Here is a 23,024-nt window from a genome sequence, read left to right on the forward strand (position 1 = left end):
TGCCACACGTGCTCAGTCCTGAGCCGTCTCTGACACCCACGCTCTCTGGAGGAGCTGCTTGCCTCTTGCTTTTTTCCTAGCATCATGGCCCGTGCTGCTCCCTCTGGAACACTCTGACATCGCAAGGCTGGACCTCCGGGCTGGCTGCTGCCTCGGTTCTCATCCCCCGCAGCTCTGGCCAAGTGGCTGCCCGCTGGCCACCTGGGGCAAAGCACAGTGGACTGGTGCTGGGGAGAAAGGTCGAGTGTGCGCACTTCCTCAGAGGGAGGCCCCCAGTGCAGGGCGGGGGAAAGCTCACACGGGGCCCCCGGGTTGGGACAGCAATGGCCTGCACTGGACACACGGCCAGGAAAGGCCACTTGTGGGTCGAGCCAGCCTTCCCACTGTGATGGTCTGAGTTCACTGGGAACAGTGGGAAGAGCTGGGAGACACATGATGGATGTGAAAGCCCCAGGCTGCAGAGGGCCACACAGCTGAAGAGATCCCCCTGCAGCAGCGCAGAAGGGCTAAGAAGTCGGGTGTTTTGCAGACTCCCACAATCCAATTCCACGCACGTGTATCAAACGCTGGTGACGCACGGAGCACAAATGAGGGGAACTCCAGGCCCCATGTGAACCCAGAAACTGGAAGACAGAGCTGGAAGCGCTCTCCAAGCACTCGCAGACCCTTTCTGCCCCCATTATAAAAAAGAAACTGAGGCCCAGAGAGGCCGGGAGTACAAAGCTCAAAAGCCAGAGGGGGCGGCCCAGGTGCATTAAGTGCTGAAGGCGGAGACTGGACAGGGCACCAGTGAGGGCCGGCACGGGGCCGGCCCAGGGGGCATCTAAACAGAGCTCTGGAGACACAGTAGGCGCTGAAGGACGCCGGTGGGAGGGGCATCCAGGAGGCGGGGAAAGAATGACACCAACCTGGGACCCTGGTGCTCACTGAAGGACGAAGAGAGAAGCCGGGGGAAGGGCCTGCTGCATACTGGCTGGCTCCGTGCCAAATAAAACTGCAGGGCCCCTGTCCGGTCAGGGGTCTGCTGGCTCCCACCTCAAATCGGAGGCCCCGTGACCCCCAGGGACTCCGGGCTCTGCGCCAGAGGGCACTTGTACTTCTAGCAAGGGCAGGCAGGAGATGCTGGCCAAGCTGCCGACGCCAGCCCTGAAGGGGGACAGCTGCTGACCCCCATCCTGAGAGCTCATGAGATGTGGGCCCCACCTGACCTCCCTGGGCCCTCAAGTCCGTCTCAAGTGACCTAGGAGCCACCCTGGGCAGAGGACAGCAGCAGGTGCAGGACAGGGGCGGGAGGGGCAGGCTACACCAGGCTCTAGTAGGGACTAGAGCCCCAGGGCTCAGAGAAGAGGGTGAGATGAAGCCCCACCGTCCAGTCCGTCAGAAAGACAGAACGACTAAGAACTTCAGGGCAGCAACGGCAGAGCACTGAGTCCCACAGCAGGGGCCCCTTAGGAGCCACGGAGTCCTGGGTGACGGCACAACGCACACGCCCGGGAAGCCGGCCCTGCCCAGGGGACCCAGCCTGCAGCCCTCTCCTCCATCCTAGGGACCTTCATCCCCAGCTTCTGGAAGGCACGACTGACCAGCATCAACGCCCACTGGAGGGGGCACTGAAGAAATGAAACGAGACACCAATGCAGATGTGCAGAGGCGGCAGCGCTGGGGGGGACGCAGGACAGAGAACCCGGGCCACAGGTGACCGCCGCCAGAACCGAAAAAAGGGCTCCTTGTATTTTGTTATTGAATACCTTCCATGCAGGCAAAATCATGTCCTGATGCTGTGGGTTTTGTTTTGTTTTTTTCCCAACAAAACTCTATGTTGATTTTCTGCAGACTGTCATCTGACATTCAAAACCGTATCAGTACGTAAAAACAAATTTGAGGATGCTTGTAAATAAACAGTTTTGGGGAGCTGTAGCAATGTTTTTGTTGGTGAACATTTTTGGTCGTCCTAGTCTAAATAAGACTGTACACAAGATTGTAAAACTTGTGACATTTTCTTACTTCTAAACATCAACTTAAAAAATAGAGGTACTTTTTTTTTTTTTTTTAAAGCTGCCTACATTCACAAAGTCCTGTTTTCATTGTGTTGTTTAGAAATGCCCAATCATTGGCTGTTACAGCAGCCCTATGCGCTTAGGGGCAGGAGACCAAAGGTCTGAGAGCCTGTTACACTGTGGCCATTGATCCTAAAAGTGCACCCATGGGCCTGGCTTTGAGTCCTAGTTCTGGGACCTAACCTCTCTGATCCTCAGTTTCCTTGTCTGTAAAATGGGAAAACTGAATCTCTCGTATGTAGTTGTCAGGCACTGTGCGTTCAGTGAGATGATGTGAGCTCTAATATGATGGCTGGCACAGAGCAGACGTTCAGATGGGGGGGGGTCTTTAGTTTTTAGTTTCAGGGGTAGAAGTTCATGGTTCATGAGTTGCATATAACATCCAGTGCCCATTATATCAAGTGCCCCCTTGATGCCCATCACCCCATTATCCCTGCCCCTCACCCAGCAACTCTCAGTCGGTTTCCTAGAGTTCAGTGTCTCTTACGATTTGCCTCCCTCTCTATTTTCATCTTATTTTGTTTTTCCTTTCCTTCCCCTGTGATCATCTGATTTGTTTCTTAAATTCCATGAGTGAAATCGTGTATTTGTCTTCCCCTGACTGACTTATTTCGCTTAGCCTAATATCCCCTAGTTACACCCACATCACTGCAAATGGCAAGATTTCATTCTTTTGGACGGCTGAGTAATATTCCATCGTATATGCACACCACATCTTCTTTATCTAGTCATCTGTCAATGGATATCTGGGCCCTTTCCATAGTTTGGCTATTGTGGACATTGCTGGTATAAACATTGGGGTGCATGTGCCCCTTCAAATCACTATGTTTGTATCCTTTGGATAAATACCTAGTAGGGTGATTGCTGGGCTGTAGGGTAGCTCTATTTTTAACTTTTTGAGTAACCTCCATACTGTTCTCCAGAGTGGTTGCACCAGTTTGCATTCCCACCAACAGCATAAGAGGGTTCCCCTTTCTCCGCATCCTGGCCAACATCTGTTATTTCCTGAGTTGTTCAGTTCAGCCATTCTGACTGGAGTGAGGTGGTATTTCATTGTGGCAGAAGACATGAACAGTCATTTCCCGAAGAAGACATCCAAACGGCCAACAGACACATGAAAAAAATGCTCAACATCACTAGGCGTCAGGGAAATACAAAATGGTGGGTCTTTAAGTTCTCATTCAGTTCTTTAAATTCTCCCCCAAAGGCCACACGAGAGGTATGATCGCACGGGGAGCGACAGGAGCTGGTGAGTAGAAGTGTCAGGAGTCACAGAGGGCTGCCCCACCGGGAGCCAGGCTGCCTGCACACGGCCATGCCCTAGGCCACTGAGACCACCTGCCTCAACTGGCCTACTCTGGCCACCAGCTGCCTTAAACATTCACGCCACATTTGAACACCTTAGTCCACAGGCTGGTATTTTTTTCCTGTCACCTTTTTAACACTCTGATGAATTATGTGCCTGCTTAATCTAAACTCTGACCACTCTGCACAAGGTATGCAGTCTTCTGAGATAGAAGGTGCTCGTCTGAGATATGACGTTACTCTCGCCTTGAAATCTGCGGATTGGAAGGTGGCTCCTGCCTGCTCCCAACGTGGGAATCAGCAAAGTGCTCAAAAACTGTCACGAGACATTAAGACTCCAGGGGGCGGTCCACAGGGGGGCGTGTTCCCAGAGGGAAGGTCTGCCCAACAGAATTACCCCAAAGTATTTTTTTCAGGATGAATTTCTTACCCCCGCCTTCCTGTGGAATAAGTTATTCTGCTTTCTATGGAAAATAAAATAAAAATTAAATTAAAAAGTTAGGAAGGTGGTCTGGGGCAGGTGCTAATGTCCCCGTTTCACATGTGGGAACAGGTTCAGGATCGCATAGCTCGTAAGAGCCGGTTCATCTTCAGACTCTAAGTCAAAGATTAAGAAACGCATGTGAAGCGTTTAGCACAACAGCTCCGTCAGTGATAAGGAGGCGGGGAAGATGCAGGGGAAGGGAGGGGACAACCCCCTCTGGCCACAGCTGCCTCCCCCTTCCCTCTGGTTTCACCGCCTTCAAGACAGGGGCCACCGTGACATTTCCCCTTCCTCATCCCCGGGTCCCTCTTTGCCGTCCAGCCCACAGCCCTGGACTGACGGACCCTTTTGCCTCGGCAGGGTATGCTGCCGCCATCCAGGCGCTTTCATTTCAGGGTGACATTGACAAACAGATCTAGGCTCCCACTTCTGTGGATGTGCACAGTGGTATGTGCCCGTTCTGCGGAGGGCGCCCCCTGCTGACCCCGCATCAAACAAGATTCACGAAGCGCACCTTCGTGTTTTCAGGCTAACAGACTGCAGATTGCAGCCAGCATTTGTTCTTCCTTTGCACATGGACATCTCTTTCCCTCCACCTGGCACGCAGGGTAATCCCCCCCAATGGCCACTGTTCACAGGAGACAGTTTGGCGACCAGACAAGGGAGAGCTAAGAGAGGCATTCTTCAATTTATCAAGAGATGAGCACTGGATCTCTCTCTCTCTCTCTTTTTTTAATAGACTCTAAGTTTGCAGTTTTAGGTTTGCAGCAAAATTGAGCCAAAGTACGGAGAATTCCTAGATATCCCTACCTGCACTCACAAATAAGTCTCCCCATATTAACACCCCCTCCAGGGGCTATTTGAGGCATCATCATCACACAGGGTCCGTAGTTGACATTAGGGTCCACTCTTGGTGTTGGATATTCTGTGCGTTTGGACAAATGTGATGTCATATTTCCAGCATTATGGTAGCACACGGAATATTTTCACTACCCTAAGATCTTCTGTGCTCTGCCTAGTCACCTTCCCCTCCCCTCCAGTCCCCGACACCGCTGAACTTTTTTCCCCCGTCACCTATGGTTTGTCTTTTCCAGAATATGATGCAGTTGGAATCATACGGTATAGACTTTTCAGATCGGCTTCTTTCATTAAGTAATATGCATTTAAATTTCCTTCATGTCTTACCATGGTTTGAGAGCTCATTTCTTTCTTTTGTTGTTGTTTTAAGATTTTATTTATATATTTATTTGAGAGAGAGAGTGAGACAGCGTGAGCACGAGCAGGGGGGAGGCACAAAGGGAGAGGGAGAAGCAGGCTCCCCGCTGAGCAGGGAGCCCCATGTGGAACTCGATTCCAGGACACCGTGATCAGGACTTGAGTTGAGGGCAGACAGACGCTTAACCGACTGAGCCACCCAGGCACCCCCACTAGCTCATTTCTTTTTAGCACTGAAAAATACGCCATTGTCTGGCTGTACCACAGTTTACTGATCCATTCACCCCTGAAGGACACGCAACACGCACCCTGTAATAGGAAAAACTCAGCTTCTCTCTCTCTTCCCTCCCCTCCCCTGCACTGTATCCTTATAGTGTGTGTCTCCTTTTCCTTCACAGAGAACACCTCACTTCTGACACTTTGGGTCACCAAATGTATGGAGGGTTTTCCCCACATGACGCCATCATCCATGACCCCAGGCGGGAGTCCTACAGTGTAACTCATTTCTAACACTATTTACCTGGTGAGAGTGTCTGATCCCACAGGCTAAGGGCTCGGTCCCACAAGACTGTTCCCATCCCACTTCAAATGCCAATCCCAAATAGTAGGTCCCTGGGTTACTCGCAACTTCTGTCCAAGTTGCCTACACATCACAGATTGGCATGATTCCCTCCAGTTTGATTAACGTGCTAGGGGGGCTACGGAACCCAAGGAAACACTTAACACTTACCGGTTTATCAGAAGGTCCATTCGAGGATGCAGACGAACAGCCAGACAAGGGACGTGCAGGGCGAGGTCTGGGAGCAACCCAAGCTGGGAGCTTCTGTCCCTGCGTAGCTGGGGTGTGTCAGCCTCCTGGTGTGGATGTGTTCACTCACTTCGAAGTTCAAGCCCTAAAACATATTGGGGTTTTACGTAGGCATGATGGATCAGAAACTCCATTTTCAGCCTTTTTCCCTTGGTTTTTTTTTTTTTTTTTTTAAGATCTATTTATTTATTTGACAGAGAGAGAGCGAGAGCACAAGCAGGTGGGACAGCAGAGGGAGAGGAGAAGCAGGCTCCCCACCGAGTAGGGAGCCCTTTGTGGGGCCCAATCCCAGGACCCTGGGATCATGGCCTGAGCCAAAGGCAGACGCTTAACCATGTGAGCCACACCCAGCTGCCCCAGCCTTTCTCCCTTCTCAAGAGAATGGGGGTGGGAGGGCAGGGCTGCAAATTCCAAGCTTCTAATCACGGCTCGGTCTTTCTGTGACCCGCCCTCCCCTCCCCCGCCCCCCCAGCCATCCAGGAGCTGCATTAGAACAACAACACTCCTATCATCCAGGAATTTGCCAGGTTTCCAGAAGCCTTGTGTCGGGAACCTACTTCAAAGATTAAATGTTAGATTGAACCAAAGATTTTCCTAGTGCCCTTATCATCCAGAGAATTTCAAGGGTTTCAGGAGCCCCATGTCAGAAATGCAGGGGGTGGGAGGCAGAGACCAATATATTTTTTCTATTATCTTACACATCCATGTGCAGGTTTTTCTGTGGCCATATTTTCTAGGCACCTCATTTTTAAGAAGGTTTAAAGCAGAGGGAGATAAAGAGTTTTTCATATATTGTGGTGAATGAGAGGTAATTTCATAACTTGTGAAACCTCTTATTGAAACCTTGAGACCAGAATCACTTTACAATCAGCAATGGAAAGATGGCATAGGATTTCCTCCTCTAAAAGGCTTTCCCTGAACCTCCTTCCTGCTACCTTCAGCTCCAGAAACCTCCAGCTCTTTTTCAGCAGGATCGCAGCTTCTGAGAGCTCTCACGAGCCTGTGAACTTACAACATTCAGTCTTCTACAACAGATTGTGAGGACTTGGGCACACGGGACTGTGCCTTATTCATCTTTGTGTCCTCGCATCCTAGCGATCACTCAAAAAATATTTCACAGATGCGTACAGAAAGGAGGGAGTTCTGTCTTTCTTCTACTCTAGAAGCTGAATCCAAATCTCCCTCTGTATCTATAGCTGAATCAGTTTGTGGGGGTTTTTAAAATTTTTTTAAAGATTTTATTTAGTTATTTGAGAGAGAGAGAGAGTACAAGCAGGCAGAGGGGCAGAGGGAGAGGGAGAAGCAGACTCCGCACTGAGCAGAGAGCCCCATGTGGGACTCGATCCCAGGACCCTGAGCCAAAGCCAGACACTCAACTGACTGAGCCACCCAGGCGCCCCTGAATCAGTTTGTGTTTTATTGACTCTTTTGCCCCGTTATTCAAAGGGCTTGTAAAAAAAACTCATCCAGCTTTATTAATGACTTGCTTCACCGAAGGTCCTATTGTTTTCCCACTGGGATGCAAATTCCAAAGTCACAGAGCAAGTCCCCAAGCCAGGAATAGAACGAGGGTCTTCTATCTCAAACCAATCTCTCTCATCTGCTGGAGCCCAATCTTTCTAGAGCAGTCACTCTTTAGACAAAGAGTGAAGTTGTTACTGATGTCGGAGAGGGACAAATGGCAGCCAACAGCACCATTACTCCACAATGTGCCAGCCACTACCGTAGGTTAACTGCAGCTGAGAAGAGGAAGGACTGGCCAGCCTCACTGCACTTGGCTCTGGAAGGTGAAGAGGGAAGAGGAGCTTCAAGCCTGCTGGCCAGCCCGGACCACTCCCTTTCTGGGAGTTCAGCCAGGGGATTAGAAAGCTGGGTGCCATACCTGAATTACCTGGTTTAACCCTCACAGCAGGGGAGATGCTGCTATTGTCCTGTTTTACAGATAAAAAATCCAAGGATCCAGTGTGTTGACCTGCCCAAGATCATCCAGCTTGTACGTAACAAAAACAAGATTCTACTCCAGATCTAACAAATTCCAACCCATGTATGTTACTGTCCTGTGGCTGTAATAACAAAATAACGCAAACTGGGTGGCTTCGAACAATAGTAATATATTCTTCTGCTGTTCTGGAAGGTGTTAAGTCCGAAATCAAAGTGTCAGCGGGGCCATCTCCCTCTGAGGATCTAAGGAGGAACCTTTCCTTGCCTCTTCTAGCTTCTGGCGGTTGCCCGTAAACCCTGGTGCTCCTGGTTTACTGATACATCACTCCTATCTCTGCCTCCACCTTCACTTGGCCTTCTCCCCTGTGTCTGTATTTCTGTGCCCAAATGTCCCTCTTATAAGGACACCAGTCGTATTGGATTTAGAGACCACTCTCATCCTGTGTAACCTCATCTTGACTTGATCACATCTGCAAAGACTCTATTTCTAAATAAGGTCACATTCACAGCTTCCAGAGGCTAAGATTTGGACGTATCTTTTGGGGGAACACAAGTCAACCCATAGCACCACGTTTCCCCCCATTGTATCAGCTGCCTCATATGAAAGAGACTAAAATGGCAAATGCTTCGCTCTCGGGCGTTATTTGCTCTCAGTTCTGCTTGAAGACTTCATAGTATAGCAGAAAGAAACAAGATGGGTCCTTGAGCTGTGGGTTGGGATCACAACTCTGCCTTACCCTAGGCCCCCATTTCCCCAAATATAGAAGATGGAAGTTTGACTAGATAAGTAAGTAGTAAGGTCTCATTAGAGTCTGACGTGATGGGCTGTAAAGACAATAATGAGAAAATCTTACATATCACCTCTCTCGGTCCAAATTATAGCTACTTTAACCTGTTCAATAAATATTTTCCTAGCACCTCTATGTACCCATCTCTGTTTATATCATATTTTCCAAAACTAGGAATGTTCCTTTGAGCAGTGATTGTGTGCCTAGAACCTGGTGTGGGCTCAGGAAATGCTTGTTAAATTAACAGTGAGATAGAACAGTAGGACTTCAGGACAGAATGAGAATGTTGGATTATGTGGACAGGCTCACCAAGTGCTGTGTGGGCTTATGCCTTGTTTCCCAAAAAGGAGATTGAGCCTCTGGTGGGGAGAGTCTTCCTCTGTTATTTGCAATGATGGGATCAGGGCTAGCGAATGCAGAGAGGCAATACATAGTTTAATTCCTGCCTCCTTATTCATTTTTACATAAACACACACACGTGATCACTCCTTATTCATTTTTACATAAACACACACACGTGATCACATCATACTCGTTGGCTATTTTTGGTTGTGGTTTCCTTTCTCCTCCACCCTCTTCAGTCCCCACTACCACTCCAAATCCTTCTGGGGGAAGGATATTAACAACCTGGTATGTTTCTTTCCATACATGTAGACTCATACACAAGCACATGGGCGTAAGTACTCATGTACAGAAATGGGGAGGCTGTTTGTTTATATGATAGGATCATATTTTCGATACTTGAAAAGCTAAAGTACCTTGCTGGTAGAAATCCACCCAAGTGCACTTGTGTAACTCTAACTGGTACTTTTCATTGGATGCACATAGTTTCGTGGTGTAGGTGTACTGCAATTTATTCAGCCATTCCACGGCAGATGGACAGTATTTGATTTCCTGATCCCTTGTTTTTGAGAAAGCGAGTTGCTGAGAATTCCCTGATCTTACTGCCAAACTATATTGTCCTCATTTACCACCTTCCTCCTCCCACCGCCCAGGTGTCCACATGAGCCAGGCGGTACTCTGAGTTCTGTCTTCTCCCATTGAATCTGAATCCACATAGTTCTATTTCATCTTAATGGGATCTGAGGCTTTTAAAAATGGAATCCAGACGTTCTGGGCTGTTTCCAAAAGAGATGACTTTTTACTTAATGGCATCAACCCCACTAATCCTGTCTGATGTGATCGACACATCAGACAAGAGAAGAAAATGCTGTTTCTTGAGGGAAATGGAATGATCTGTCTACAATCAAACATACCTCCTGTTTGATCAAGTGCCCGGAAATAAGGGAGGGGCAGCAGAACCTGACCTGGGAGCTGGCCTTCTGAGCTGAAGCCACTCTGCCTGGGGGTCCTTCCCATAGCCTCCAATCTTCAGCTGCATCAAGAGAGTAACAACTGGGGCACCTGGGTGGCTCAATCAGTTAAGTGTCTGCCTTGGGCTCAGGTCATGAACCCAGGGCCTGGGATCAGCTCAGGTCACGATCCCAGGGCCTGAGATGAAGCCCTGCATCAGGCTCCCTGCTCAGTGGGAGGTCTGCTTCTCCCTCTCCCCACTTCCCCTGCCCCTGCTATCTCTCTCTCAAATAAATAAAATCTTTAAAAAAAGAGAGAGAGAATAACAACCAGGTTGCTTGATTGTTGAAAACCTTTTTTAAATTGCAAAACATAACCATATACATAAAAGTGTATAAAACATAAATGTTATAACGAGCTTAATAAATTACTCTAAGTGGTCAACCTGTGTGACTACTTCCAGGTCAAGAAACAGAATATTACCTGCATTCCAGAAGCCCCCTCCCCCCACCCCCGCCCCATGCCCTTCCCTGATTACAACCCCTTCCCTCCTCCCCAGAGGCAGCAGTGCCCTGACTCTCATGAGAATCACCTCCTTGCATTAAAATAATAATAATAACCTTTTGCTCAATAATATGTTGTTTTAAAAATTTGGCCCTTTCTCACCAAGTTATACATATAGTAAAACGCACAAATCTTGCTGAATTTTTGCATATGAATAAACCTGTGTGATCAGTACCCAACTCAAGAACATTTCCAGCCTTCCCGCAGACCCTTTGGTGCCCATTCTCAGCCAATTCTCCCCAACCACCATTCTGACCTCTACCACTTCAGATAAGTTACACCTGTTTTTAAACTTAGCATACATGGAAGCTTGGATTTGGAATCTGTTTGTTCCCCCACACTCAGTAATGCCTGAGATTCACCCATGTTGTTGTATGTAACGGTAGTTGGTTAGTTTTTATTGTGGTGTAATTTTTTCATTCTATAAATATGTCCCCCAATATTTATCCATTCTACTGATAAACATTGGGTTGTTTCCAGTTTTTAAGTATAAATAAATATGAGTAAAGCTTCTATACACATTCCTTTTCCTCCTCCTTCTTCTCTTCTTCTTCTCCTTCAGTTTAAATAACAGAAATTTATTTTCTCACAGTTCTGGAGGCTAGGAGTCCAAGATCAAGGTGTCATCAGGATTGGTTTCTGATGAATGTTCTCTTCCTGGTTACAGATGGTTGGTTGCCCTTTCACTAAGTCCTCACACGGCCTTTCCTCTGCGTGTGTGGTGTCTCTTCCTTTTATAAGAACACTAGTCCTGTTGAATTAGGTTCTGCCCTTATGACTTCATTTCACTTTAATTACCTTCCCCACCCCCACCCCCAGTTTTGCTTTTTTTTTTTTTTCCCCTATGCACATTTCTTATGCATGCCTTTTTTGGGACTACTGTACTTGTTTCTTTTGGATCTGCGGCACCTAGAAATGTAACTGCTGGGTAATAGAGTAGGAATATAGTTAGCTCTTGTAGTACTTTCATATGAATGTCCAAGTAGTTGTACCAACATGTACTCCCACTGCTGACTTATGAGAGCTCCAGTTGTTCCACATTCTCTCCAACACTTGGTATTTTCAGTCTTGCTAAGTTTAGCCATTCTGGTGGGTATGTAGTGATACATTGTTATAGTATAAATTTATAGTATAAATTTGTGTTTCCTCTTTATAGCATTGAATATTAGCATGAAAGAACCTAAAAGACCATCTACTCCAATCCCTCCCTTCAGAAGAGAAATAATAAACAAAATGGACCTAAAGAGGTGTGACTTGCCTAGTAACCCATAGTTAGTTGGCATCAGAACTCAGTCTAGAAGCTTAGAAGAGCTCATCTGTCCCAGAGATTATCTCTACGGAGTGCTACTTTACCCTCTCATTGGCCCACCCTTACCGGAGACGGCCCGCCATCTGTGTACTATCTGTGTACGGTTTGCTCACCCAGTTCTGGCCTCTGACCCTAGAGATATCTAGCTTCCTGGCTTATCCATTTATTAGCTGTGAAATTTTGTCCAATTCACTGTGATAGCTAATTTTATATCAACTTGGGGAGGCTCTGATGTCCAGTTGTTTGGTCAACACCATTCTAGACGTTGTTTTAAGACATATTTTTAGGTGTGATTAATATTTACAATCAGTACACTTTGAATAGAGCAGATCGTACTCCATAACGTGGATGGGCACCATCCCCTCAGGTGACAGCCTTAAGAGCAAAGACAGGTCTCCAGAAGAAATTCTTCTCGGGACTGTAGCATCGAAACCTTGACTGAGTGTCTAGCCTACTGCCATGGTGAATTCAGACTCAAGACTGCAACATCAGCTCTTACCCAATTTCCAACCTGCTGGCCTGCCATATGGATTTCGGATTTGCTAGTTTCCACAATCACATAAGCCAATTCCTTAAAATATCTTTCTCTCTTAAAATCTCTCTATGTAGAGTTTGCTTATCTATAAAATAGGATATAATGAAACCAATCTTGAAAAGTTGTTGGAAAGATCAGATACAATGCATATAAAATTCCTAACACAGGGGCGCCTGGGTGGTTCAGTCTGTTAAATGTCTGATTCTTGATCTCAGTTCAAGTCTCTATCTCAAGGTTTTGAGTTCAAGCCCCACTTTGGGCTCCACTCTGCTCGTGGAGCCTACTTAAAAAATTCCTAACACAGACAGTTAATGGTTATTTAATACATGACTATTTAAAACAAAAAGCACCTAATGTATGTTAAGTGGGTTGAAAAAGTGGTACATACCCAAGCTGAAGAAAAATTTAGCAGAACCAAAGGATGTAAAATGAAAAACAGTCTCTCTCTCAGTCCAGAGAAAACTACTATCAATGGTGGCTCGTATTTCTTCTAGAAATTTTCTATGCAAAAACCTGCACGAATGTAAGAATGCTGTACCAACAGCCTTAGTTTTAGTTAAAAATATGTAACATATATAAAATATGTAACACATGTAAGACTGTCTCCAGATGGTCCAGACACTCGAGCAGTGTCCTGACCCCAAAAAAAAAAAAAAAATCCTCAACCAAAGTTAAAAATACTCAAGCTCATAATTGCATTGTTGAACCGGATGAAAGGTTTGTCTTAGAAAATCTTACTTTTCTGTCCCATCCACTTGGCTCGCATACCTGAGCTATTCTGCATTTTGTTCTTCACAATTCCCTAGAAAAACTCCCTCAGCGTGAGTCCTGGTTTCACGTGCTTTTCTCTTGATCCTTCTCTCACAGAAGAAAAGCGGTATCAGCGAAGTTAATTCTCATGCAAACCCTACTAGCTGGGTGTCGTCCTCATTCACCTTTTACGGATGAGAAAACTGAGCTTACACAAGGGCTTGCAATTTAAATAGCCAATGAATCCAGAGGCCAGGGGCAAATGCTGAGAGATTTTGTCCAGTTCCCCTTCCCCTCTGTTGACTTCTGGGACCTTCTCAAAGAGACATCCAGTGTCTAATGATGCCTCCTGTGAAGTGTCCCCATTTACAGGCTAAAACTAAAACGTCCCTCTCTCCCATCATGATCTTCTTAGGACCATATTTAATTCCTCTATGGGACCCCGTGGGTACTACCAGCTGCAGCCCAGGAGAGTCCCTCTTACCTGCAGGATTTCCTTCTTCCTTCAGTGCCCACGGTTCTGGGTCACGCCCCTTCGAAGAATGAAGAGGTGGACCAGACGAAGAGTGGTGGGCAGCAAAGCAAAGTTCACTGAGCGATAGTACAAAGCTCTCAAAAAGGGAGGGGACCCAAGAGGGTTGCTGTGGAAGTTTCTAAGGCTAGGGGTTTTTATGAGATTTTTGTTGGCGGGCTATTTTAATCTGATTAACCCTCCCTGTGCCTGTCATCCAATCAGGTTTTTATCCACGTGCTCTTCTACCTATCAGGTAGTTGTTCCCGTGGGAAAGGGTGGAGAGCTCCTTCCAGAGTGGTGTAAAATCCTTTTTCGGGGTGGTTTCCTCTTGGGGGGGAGCCTTGTCTTTGCCTGCCTTTCTCCCAACTAACCTTCATTACTAGGCTGGGGATGGAATGACACCATGAGAGCCCAACTTAATGACGTCTTTCAACCCCTACTCCCCGTGCGTGTCAACATCTTAGTTACGGCGAAGAAAAGGGAACGTGGGGAGCAACAGCTTCTAACTGTTTCTATTTGTCATCTTCCATGTAACCATGAGGCCTACGATAGTTTTTTGGGTTTTTGTTTTTTGTTTTGTTTTGTTTTTAAGATTTATTCATTCATTTGAGAGAGAGAGAAAGCATGCAGAGAGGGGCATCCCAAGCCGACTCTGTACTGAGCACAGAGCCCAACACGGGGCTCGATCTCACAACCATGAGATCACGACCCTAGCCAAAACCAGGAGTTGGACGCTTAACCAACTGCACCACCCAGGTGCCCTGCCGAGGCTTACGGTAGTTTCAAAACAGGTCCACAGAAAATGGAGCCTAATCCTTCCTTTAAATATGGGTTAGTGACCTACTTCTAATAAATGCAGTATGGTGAAGTGATACTCTGTGACTTCTGAAAGTAGCGCATATAAAGGATATAGTGTCTGCTTGGCTCTCTTAGGCAGTTTGTCTTTGGTACTAGCTACCATATTCTGAGGAAGCCCAGGCCACATGGAGAGGCCATGTGTCAGTTTTCTCTCAGCCTACAGTCAGCATCAAGAGCTACCCACGTGAGAGGATGAGCCTCCTAATTCCAGCTAAGGCCCCAGACATAGTGGGGCAGACCCGAGCCATCCCCATGGGGCTCAGTCTGAATTTCGGAGCCACAGAAACAGTGAGAGATAATAGATTATTACTGTCTTAAGCTACTAGTTATTGGGCTAATTACTCAGCAACAGACACCTAATACAAAGCCATTTCCAACCCCTCGGGTTTTTAGGGTTATCTCATTCACAGGGTAAAATGTCAGAGGGTGAACGCCTAGAATACAAGCCCTCATCCGTTCACTCTCCTGCCATATGGGAAGCAAATTAGAGACTCCTACATGTTGCTGGAGAGTCCTGGGCCTGGGAACCTGCTTGTCTACACCCAGGGACCTGGAAAGTTAGAGATCTGTCCTCAAAGGGTAGAGCCACACCTGTCCTGCCTCTGATGAGACCTGCCTGGACTTCTCAGATCTGAGCTCCATTGGTCACTCCGGCGTTTTGGGCTGGCTGCTGGAGTTACTTCTCTTTCTTCCTCAGCCCGCTGGTGCTCACATGAGATGGTACCCCAGGAAAACAATAAGGGCCAGTACGCTGTGGTTTACTAATTTTTAGCTGCATGTCATTGTAGCAGGAACTCAGCGAGAGCATGCATGGATCCCCACGCCTTGTTGTTCGGGGTACCAGGCAGAAAGCACACTGCAATCATTTTGGGAGACATCAACACTCCCCGGGTCCCTGCTGTAAGGTTATAAATTCAACATATCCATCCCAGTTGCTATCCGTCCTGCCATATGCTCATTTCAGAGCGGCGAGGGCAAGCTGCCCAGAAATGCCCTCCTGCCAAGTCCCCTCTGGGTGGGGCCCTGAAAATGCTCACACAGGCACCTCTCCCTATTCATCCTTGTGCTGTTTCTGTAGCCTGTTCTAACCCCTTCCCAAACCTTTTCTCTGCTCCCCAGCACAGAGCTCGCTGCAGATCTTCCCAGTGGAAAGTAGTCTGTTCTGGTGTTTCCCAGATGTCCAGGCCCCACCACAGCGCCGGTGGGCGAGCAGCTTGCTGGCCCCAAACCAGCCTCTACTCTGATTCCACAAGGGAGTCTCAGAAACTTCCTCAATTTAGTGACTCACACGATCGCTCTCCACTTGGAACATCCAGTTCTGAACCATGCCGTCTCCCAGAAATTGTAATTCCAGCCTCAGCCTCAAATCTACAATATACCTTTGGCTTTGCCATGGTGTTCCAGGAAATTCGCGCAGGCCGCATCTTTCTCCCTCCCCAGGAGGGGTGGCCGGTATGAAGATGCACTTTCGGCTCACATCCAGGGGCATGCTTTTAAATTCTAGATGCAACCAGGCAGTGCCCTCCAGTTCCAAAATCCGGCACAGCAAGCCCCCACCCCAAGCTGCACCACACACGAAGCCACCCGCAGGGGACAGGTTGAGAGCCACGCCCGATTAAAGACAAACAGGGATCCCCGGCTTGTTGAAAGTCCGCCCTCTGCCACTCCACTTTTACGAAAGACCTCCACTAGTACCTGTTTTCGCTAGCCAAAAGAAGTGCAAAGTGGATTTGCACTTTAAAGGAAAAAAGGCAAAAAGCAAAAACAGTCCCTAGGGTTTCTTTGACAGCGGCCCACTTAGAGGCAGCGCGCCCCCAGCCGTGCGTGGCGCCACCAAGCGTCATCTCTGGGAACTGCACTCAGCGGCGCAGCCTCAAGCCGCAGTAGCTTTATTTTGTGCATCCGTGAGCAGGATGTGTCCTAAGGTATCGGAAGAGCCCAAAAGGTTATTTTGGGGGGGTATGGGAATGACCAAAAAATTTTCTATACATATTAATGGTAATTGCTCCTTCACTGAATGTCCTTTCAGGTTTTGTAGGAACACTCTACTTTCAGATAGCGGGAGAAACAGGTACAGCGTGCTGTTCCACTTCATTTAATTTAATGGCTGCATCATGTACCAAGGATGTACCATAATTTGTTTAACTAACCCCCTATTAAAGAACATTAAGGTAATTATTATTGTTATTAGACGAGCAGCTGAACCTTGGAACCACACTCTTAAATGCTTTCCCTCTGAAGAAAATGAAGAAGCTGTTTCTTATCAAGCTAACCGTGCCCTTGGAGATAATTACACCCCAGCCTGAGACTCCCTGGCATCCTCCTTCTGAGGCTGTTCCTGATGGGAGTGGGCCACTCAAAGGTGCTGGGGGGTGGGGTGGTTGATGACCAGCACAGGCTTTGAGAATGAATTTTTAAATCAAGAAGAGTACAGGACAAATTTCTGAAACATACACTAATGAAAAAGCAACCAAAGGTCCTTGTATTTTCCTCTGATTATAATCCTCAGAACCCTTCTTTACCCAGCCGTGGAATCTGTCTTGCTGGCGATGCTTGTGGCTGATGTCGCTTCCTCTTCAAGGTTCAGGAAGGACTGCTTACTATCAAGGAGGGAAGCCGACGGACTCGGGGTCTGCACCACCACACCCCTCCTCACACGAAGGAGGCTGCTCACCATAACATCGTGTCCCCTGCTTTGGGTCTTGTGACAGTGCCTTTTAGCCACACAGCCATGTTTAGGCAGACAAGAGGGAAGCCAGAGGTCCATGAGAACTGTCCACCCAGGAGGGAAACACTGTGCTAGGCAGTGACAAAGAGACGTCCTCAGAGCCCAGGCTGGATGGAGAGGGCACAGAGAGAGGGCACGGGAGCGGGACAGCTGTCAGCAATGGCTGCTATATGCCAGATACTCTTCTGAACACTTTACATGCTCTCACTCTTTTCATCCAGTAGCAGCCCTCTGAGGCAAGTGCCAGTGTCCCCATTCCACAGATGAAGAGAAGGAAGCCCAGGAATGTGACGGGACAGCCGGAAGTAAGTAGCTGGTGGCAGTGAGGTCTGAACCCTGCAGTGTGACTCGTGCTGCCAGCTGGCCTCTGGCTGTTTTCAACATGGTAGGAGCAGAAGCAGGCCGGAGCCGAGGGCAGGCCGGAGCCGAGGGTTCTTTGACCATCAGACCCAAGCCGGAGAGCGGAGAGCGAGGCTCCTGTCTCAGGGAGCCCAAGAATGAAATCGCAGGACAAAGGAGAGCGAGTAAAGTGATAGAGTTTTATTAAAGGAGGAGACAGAAAAAGCTCGAAGAAGTGAGAGGGGTCCCTACAGGGTTGCCCCTGGGGGCTTTTAGGGTTGGTCTTTTATTGGAAGCTAACCGGGGAACTTAAATCCTTTTAACATCTCTGTAGAGATCACCACTGAGCAAGGATTAGTGGTAACACCTTTAATAGCTTACTTCCTTTCTGGGGTCCTATAATTTTATGTTGGTCACAAGTGGTTGTTATAACAAGACCCCAACCAGGACACCTAGGACAGGATGGTCTGATTTGTTTCCTTATCTCTGGCTTCCTTTCACCTCCACATTTTTTGGAATTTTGTGAGCCTGATCCCGTGGTCCCCTACCTATCTCTCCTTACCTAGGCCCGCCTGTCCCTTACTCAAGACTAGAATGGGGAACTGGAGGGGCACCCACTTGGGAGGGGAAAACAAGAAGCCCAGGTCACCAGGACAGCACTGGTCCCTGAAGGACAAGGAGCTCTTGTTCCGTGCTCCAGGGGTGGGTGGGGCATAACATTGATGGTTTTCAGAGCTCAGTCCTGCTTGCTGCCCTGGGCCTCAAGTAATAGCAGCCAGTCTTTGTTTCCCGGGGCCTGAAAGAGCCTCACTGACTTGCTTTATTATGTTAATTGTGCAGATAATCATTATGAACTAAATGGTCAGAACGCAGAAAAAAAGACTACAGTAAATAAACCTGGAGCTCCAGGGCGCAGCCGAAGAGCAGATCAAAGACAAAGGAATTGCCAGCCTTGGGACCTTTCGATCCGACAAAGCCACCTCTGTAAACACACTGCCTGGACACTACTGCCAACTGAACTCCATTGTGTTTCACAGTTTCAGTCGGTCTTCCTGTCCTCTATTTATTTGTCACACCAACCCTATGAGGTCTGCCAGATAGGTATTGCTATCTCCGTATTACAGATGATGCGGAGGCCCAGGGAAGGTAGGGCTTGCCCAGGGTCCCGCAGCTCGAGGGCAGCTGGGCCAGAACTGTTACAGGATTTCCTTCTTCCTTATGTGCTGGTGGCTCTGGGTGCTGCCGTTTCAAAGAAGAGGTAGACCAGAGGAAGAGTGGTGGGCAGCCCAGCAAAGTTCACTGAGCAACAGCACAAAACGCCAAAACAGGAGGGGACCCGAAAGGTTGCCAATTCGGCGGTTAGATCTAGGGGGTTTTTATGGACTTGCTGGAGGAAGTTTTAATCTGATTAACCCTCCCTGCACCCATCACCCGATCCGGTTTTTGTCATCTACCTATCACGTGGGAAAGGGTGGAAGGCTCCTTCCAGGGTGGTGTAAAATCCTTTTAAGGGTGGTTTTGATGAGGGATCAGAAGGCTAGCTGAAGACAAAGCATCTACTGACACCCGGCAACCTCCCCCCAGCCCCCACTCCTGGGTGGGACATGTGTGACATTCTTCCAGGAAGCTCCCAACGATCTTAATATTAATGCCTTGCTGGAGGGGAAAACAACCTTAACCTGACAATGGCAAGGCCTCGGGTATCTTGTAGGTCCTCTTTAGCCTATGAAAATTCTTTTGAAACCTCCCTTTTCCTCACCTCCCCCAACTGCATAGTATACACTCAGCCACCCCTCAACCCTGGGGCAGCAGCTCTTTCTGCCCACGGGTCCTGTCCCTGTGACCACCATTCTGCACCAAGACACCTCAAGAATTCTTTCTTGGTCGTGGGCTCCGGACTCCACCCCACTGAACCTCGCCTATATTCCAAAACCACATCAGTTTCCTCTTAGGGCAGGAGCCCCTTGTTCCTGTCTACCCTTCTTCCAACTATCCTTTGTCAGAATGAGGGAGAACCACTATCACCGCTGCTTTTCAACACAGTACTAGAAGTCCTAGCCTCAGCAATCAGACGACAAAAAGAAATAAAAAGCGTCCAAATCAGCAAAGAAGTCAAACTCTCACTCTTGGCAGATGTCATGATACTGTTGATGAGGGAACGGAAGGCAAGCTGAAGACAAAGCAGAAACTGACACCCTGCAACACCCCCCCCCCCCCCCGCGGGATGTATGCGACATTCCTCAGGCACTCCTGGCTGCCCTAAAGGACAAAGAAATAGTTAACCTATAGATACCACAATCCTGCAAGACTTACGTCTCCCTCAGTTTTACAAATGTCTTTAGCAGTTTACAAGAACGAAGCGTTTCTATCAATAACCTAGCTTCCCGAAGGGAATGTAGATACAATTAAATGTCCTTATAATCTGCAGCCTCCAGGAAGTTCCCAACCATCTTCATGTTAATACCTTACTAGAGGGGTAAACAACCTTAACTTGACAATGGCAAGGCCTCCGTATCTTGTGAGTCTTCTTTAACATATGAAAGTATTTCCTCAACCTCCCTTTTTCCCTACCTCCCCCAACCCCATGGTATATAACAGCCACCTCTTACAACCCCGGTGCAGCAGCTCTTTCTGCCCACGGGTCCTGTCGCCGTGTTTTAATAAACCACCAATTTTGCACCAAAGACGCCTCAAGAATTCTTTCTTGGTCGTCAGCTCCGGACTCCCCCCCCCCCCCCCCCCCACTGAAACTCACGAGTATTCCGTGTCCTCAACGCTGGCACAAAAACAGACACATAGATCAATGGAACAGAATAGAGAACTCAGAAACGGACCTTCAACTCCATGGTCAACTAATCTTCGACAAAACAGGAAAGAATATCCAAGGAAAAAAAGACAGTCTCTCCAACCTATGGTGTTGGGAAAATTGGACAGCCACTTGCAGAAGAATGAAACTGGACCCTTTCCTTACACCATACACAAAAATAGACTCAAAATGGATGAAAGACTTAAATGTGAGATAGGAATCCATCAAAATCCCTGAGGAGAACACAGGCAGCAACCTCTTCAACCTTGGCCACAGCAACTTCTTGTTAGACACATCTCCAAAGGCAAGGGAAACAAAGGCAAAAATGAACTATTGGGACTTCATCAAAATAAAAAGCTTTTGCACAGCAAAGGAAACAATGAGTCAACAAATAAGTCAACAAAACTAAAAGACAACCCACAGAATGGGAGAAGATATTTGCAAATGACACAACAGATAAAGGACTGGTTTGAAAATCTATAGAGAACGTATCAAACTCAACACCCAAGGAACAAGTAAACCAATTAAGAAGTGGGCAGAAGACATGAACAGACATTTCTCCAAGGAAGACATCAAAATGGCCAACAGACACTTGAAAAAATGCTCAATCACTTGTCATCAGGGAAATACAAATCAAAACCACAATGTGATACCACCTCATACCAGTCAGAATGGCTAAAATTAACAAGTCAGGAAACAACAGATGTTGGCGAGGATGCAGAGAAAGGGGAACCCTCCTGCACTGTTGGTGGGAATGCAAGCTGGGAGAGCCACTCTGGAAAGCAGTACGGAGGCTCCTCAAAAAGTTGAAAATAGAACTACCCTACTACCCAGCAATTGTACTACTAGGTATTTATCCCAAAGATACAAATGTAGTGATCTGAAAGGGCACCTGTACCCCAGTGTTTATAGCAGCAATGTCCACAAGAGCCAAACTATGGAAAGGGTCTAGATGTCCATCGACAGATGAATGGATAAAGAAAATGTGGTGTATATATATACAATGGAATATTACGCAGCCATCAAAAAATGAAATCTTGCCATTTGCAACCACGTGGATGGAACTAGAGGGTATTATGCTAAGCGAAATAAGTCAATCAGAAAAAGACAATTATCATATGATCTCACTCGTATGTGGAATTTAAGAAACAAGGCAGAGAATCATAGGGGAAGAGAGGAAAAAATGAAAGAAAACAAAACCAGAGAGGGAGATAAAGCATAAGAGATTCAATCTTAGGAAACAAACTGAGGGTTGCTGGAAGGCAGAGGGGTGGCGGGATACGGTGACTGGGTGATGGACATTGGGGAGGATATGTGTTGCAATGAGCACTGGGTATTATATGAGACTGAGGAATCACAGACCTGTATTCCTGAAACAAATAATACATTATGTGTTCAAACAAACAAATAAAATTAAGAATGAAGGAGAACCCATGGTTTTCCAGTGGTGTGTGGGGGCTGTCAGCTCTCCAGAGATCAGTGTCTGCCTCTCTTCCCAACTCCAGTCACAGTGAGAGTACTTAAACCATGGAAATCAGCAAACAAATCCAGGCTCCCCAGCCCACCCTTCCACCCAGAGCTGGGTGTTAAACCTTTACCAACACACCACTGAGAATATCCCAATAATTTTTCAGGTTGGTGTTAAAGGCGATGTTATGGCCCTTGAGACAGAAGTTAAAGCATAATCACTGAGGGAGGAAAGGCTGTCTTCCCAAATCCTTCAAGTTCCCCCTTTGTGGCAGCAGAAATCCTAAGAACCAACATTTATTTCGTGCTTGCTACCTGCCAGGCTCTGTGCTTTGGGCTTTATACATTATCTAATTCATTCCTCATCACAACCCTTCCCTGACAACTAGGACATTTGAGAAGTAAATTGCTCAAGGTCACACAGCCAGAAGGTAGTGAAACTGGGATTCAGATCTAGGTCTGAGCCTCTTAATCGTGGTGTCATTATCGTAGTCACATTATTATTTCATAAGCACAGTAGACTTTTCTTCTCAGTTCTATAGCCCCCCTCCTGTTCCCATCTTGTAAACATATAACGGAATTATAACTAAAATCAATCAAGGCAACTAATTTCTAACACACGATGAATATTTTAAGGGCCATCTGAAATCTCAATAAAATTCCATAGCCTATTAAACCATTTTAGCAATTTATAATCATGGCCTATAAAGAATGTCAGAATTAATATTCTGCCCTCTTATTATTTCAGCCATCGAAGATATCTTATGTGATAATTGGCTCTTAGCAGCCACAGTCTAATTTAATTTATTTATGAATACTTTGTATTTATATTTCATGGATATTGTTTTAATTATTAAATCACTACATCTTAGAAAGAAATGTAATTTTGTTATAGGGCAAATGTTCTTCATGTCAATGTCTGTAATGCCATTTTAAAAGTGTATAAGGACAAAAAGATCGCCTCGGTTTCAAAGACAAAATGTGTTGCATTTTGCTGGAAACCATCTTGTCAGAAAATAAATACTACAAGGCAGAACTATCCAGAGATTTAAAGTAATTATCGTGAGGATAAAGGAACAAAACCCACCTGCTAATGCACTTGAACCTGCAGGGCCAGAACTAATATCCTAACTCAGAGAGGTGGACTGACTCGAAGTAGGTAGAAATAAGCCACTGCAGAGTCGACAGAGCATGGCTGTTGAGTTGGTGACAAGGCCCTGGCGTCAAATCCCAGATCTGCCATTTTCTATCTGTATGACCTGG

The 23,024-nt window shown here is 47.0% G+C and overlaps 1 long non-coding RNA gene across 2 annotated transcripts in view; it reads right to left on the bottom strand.

The window, feature by feature from the left end:
• The window catches only part of LOC130543133 (uncharacterized), a 29,907-nt gene extending 23,872 nt beyond the window's left edge, over window positions 1–6,035 (bottom strand). For both annotated transcript variants that reach the window (XR_008958215.1, XR_008958214.1), the window contains exon 1: window positions 5,792–6,035. This is a non-coding gene — a long non-coding RNA (uncharacterized LOC130543133). The remainder of the gene's footprint in view (window positions 1–5,791) is intronic.
• Between the last annotated feature and the right edge of the window lie 16,989 nt (window positions 6,036–23,024).

Source organism: Ursus arctos, unplaced genomic scaffold, assembly GCF_023065955.2.
Source record: "Ursus arctos isolate Adak ecotype North America unplaced genomic scaffold, UrsArc2.0 scaffold_8, whole genome shotgun sequence".
Classification (NCBI taxonomy): domain Eukaryota; kingdom Metazoa; phylum Chordata; class Mammalia; order Carnivora; family Ursidae; genus Ursus; species Ursus arctos.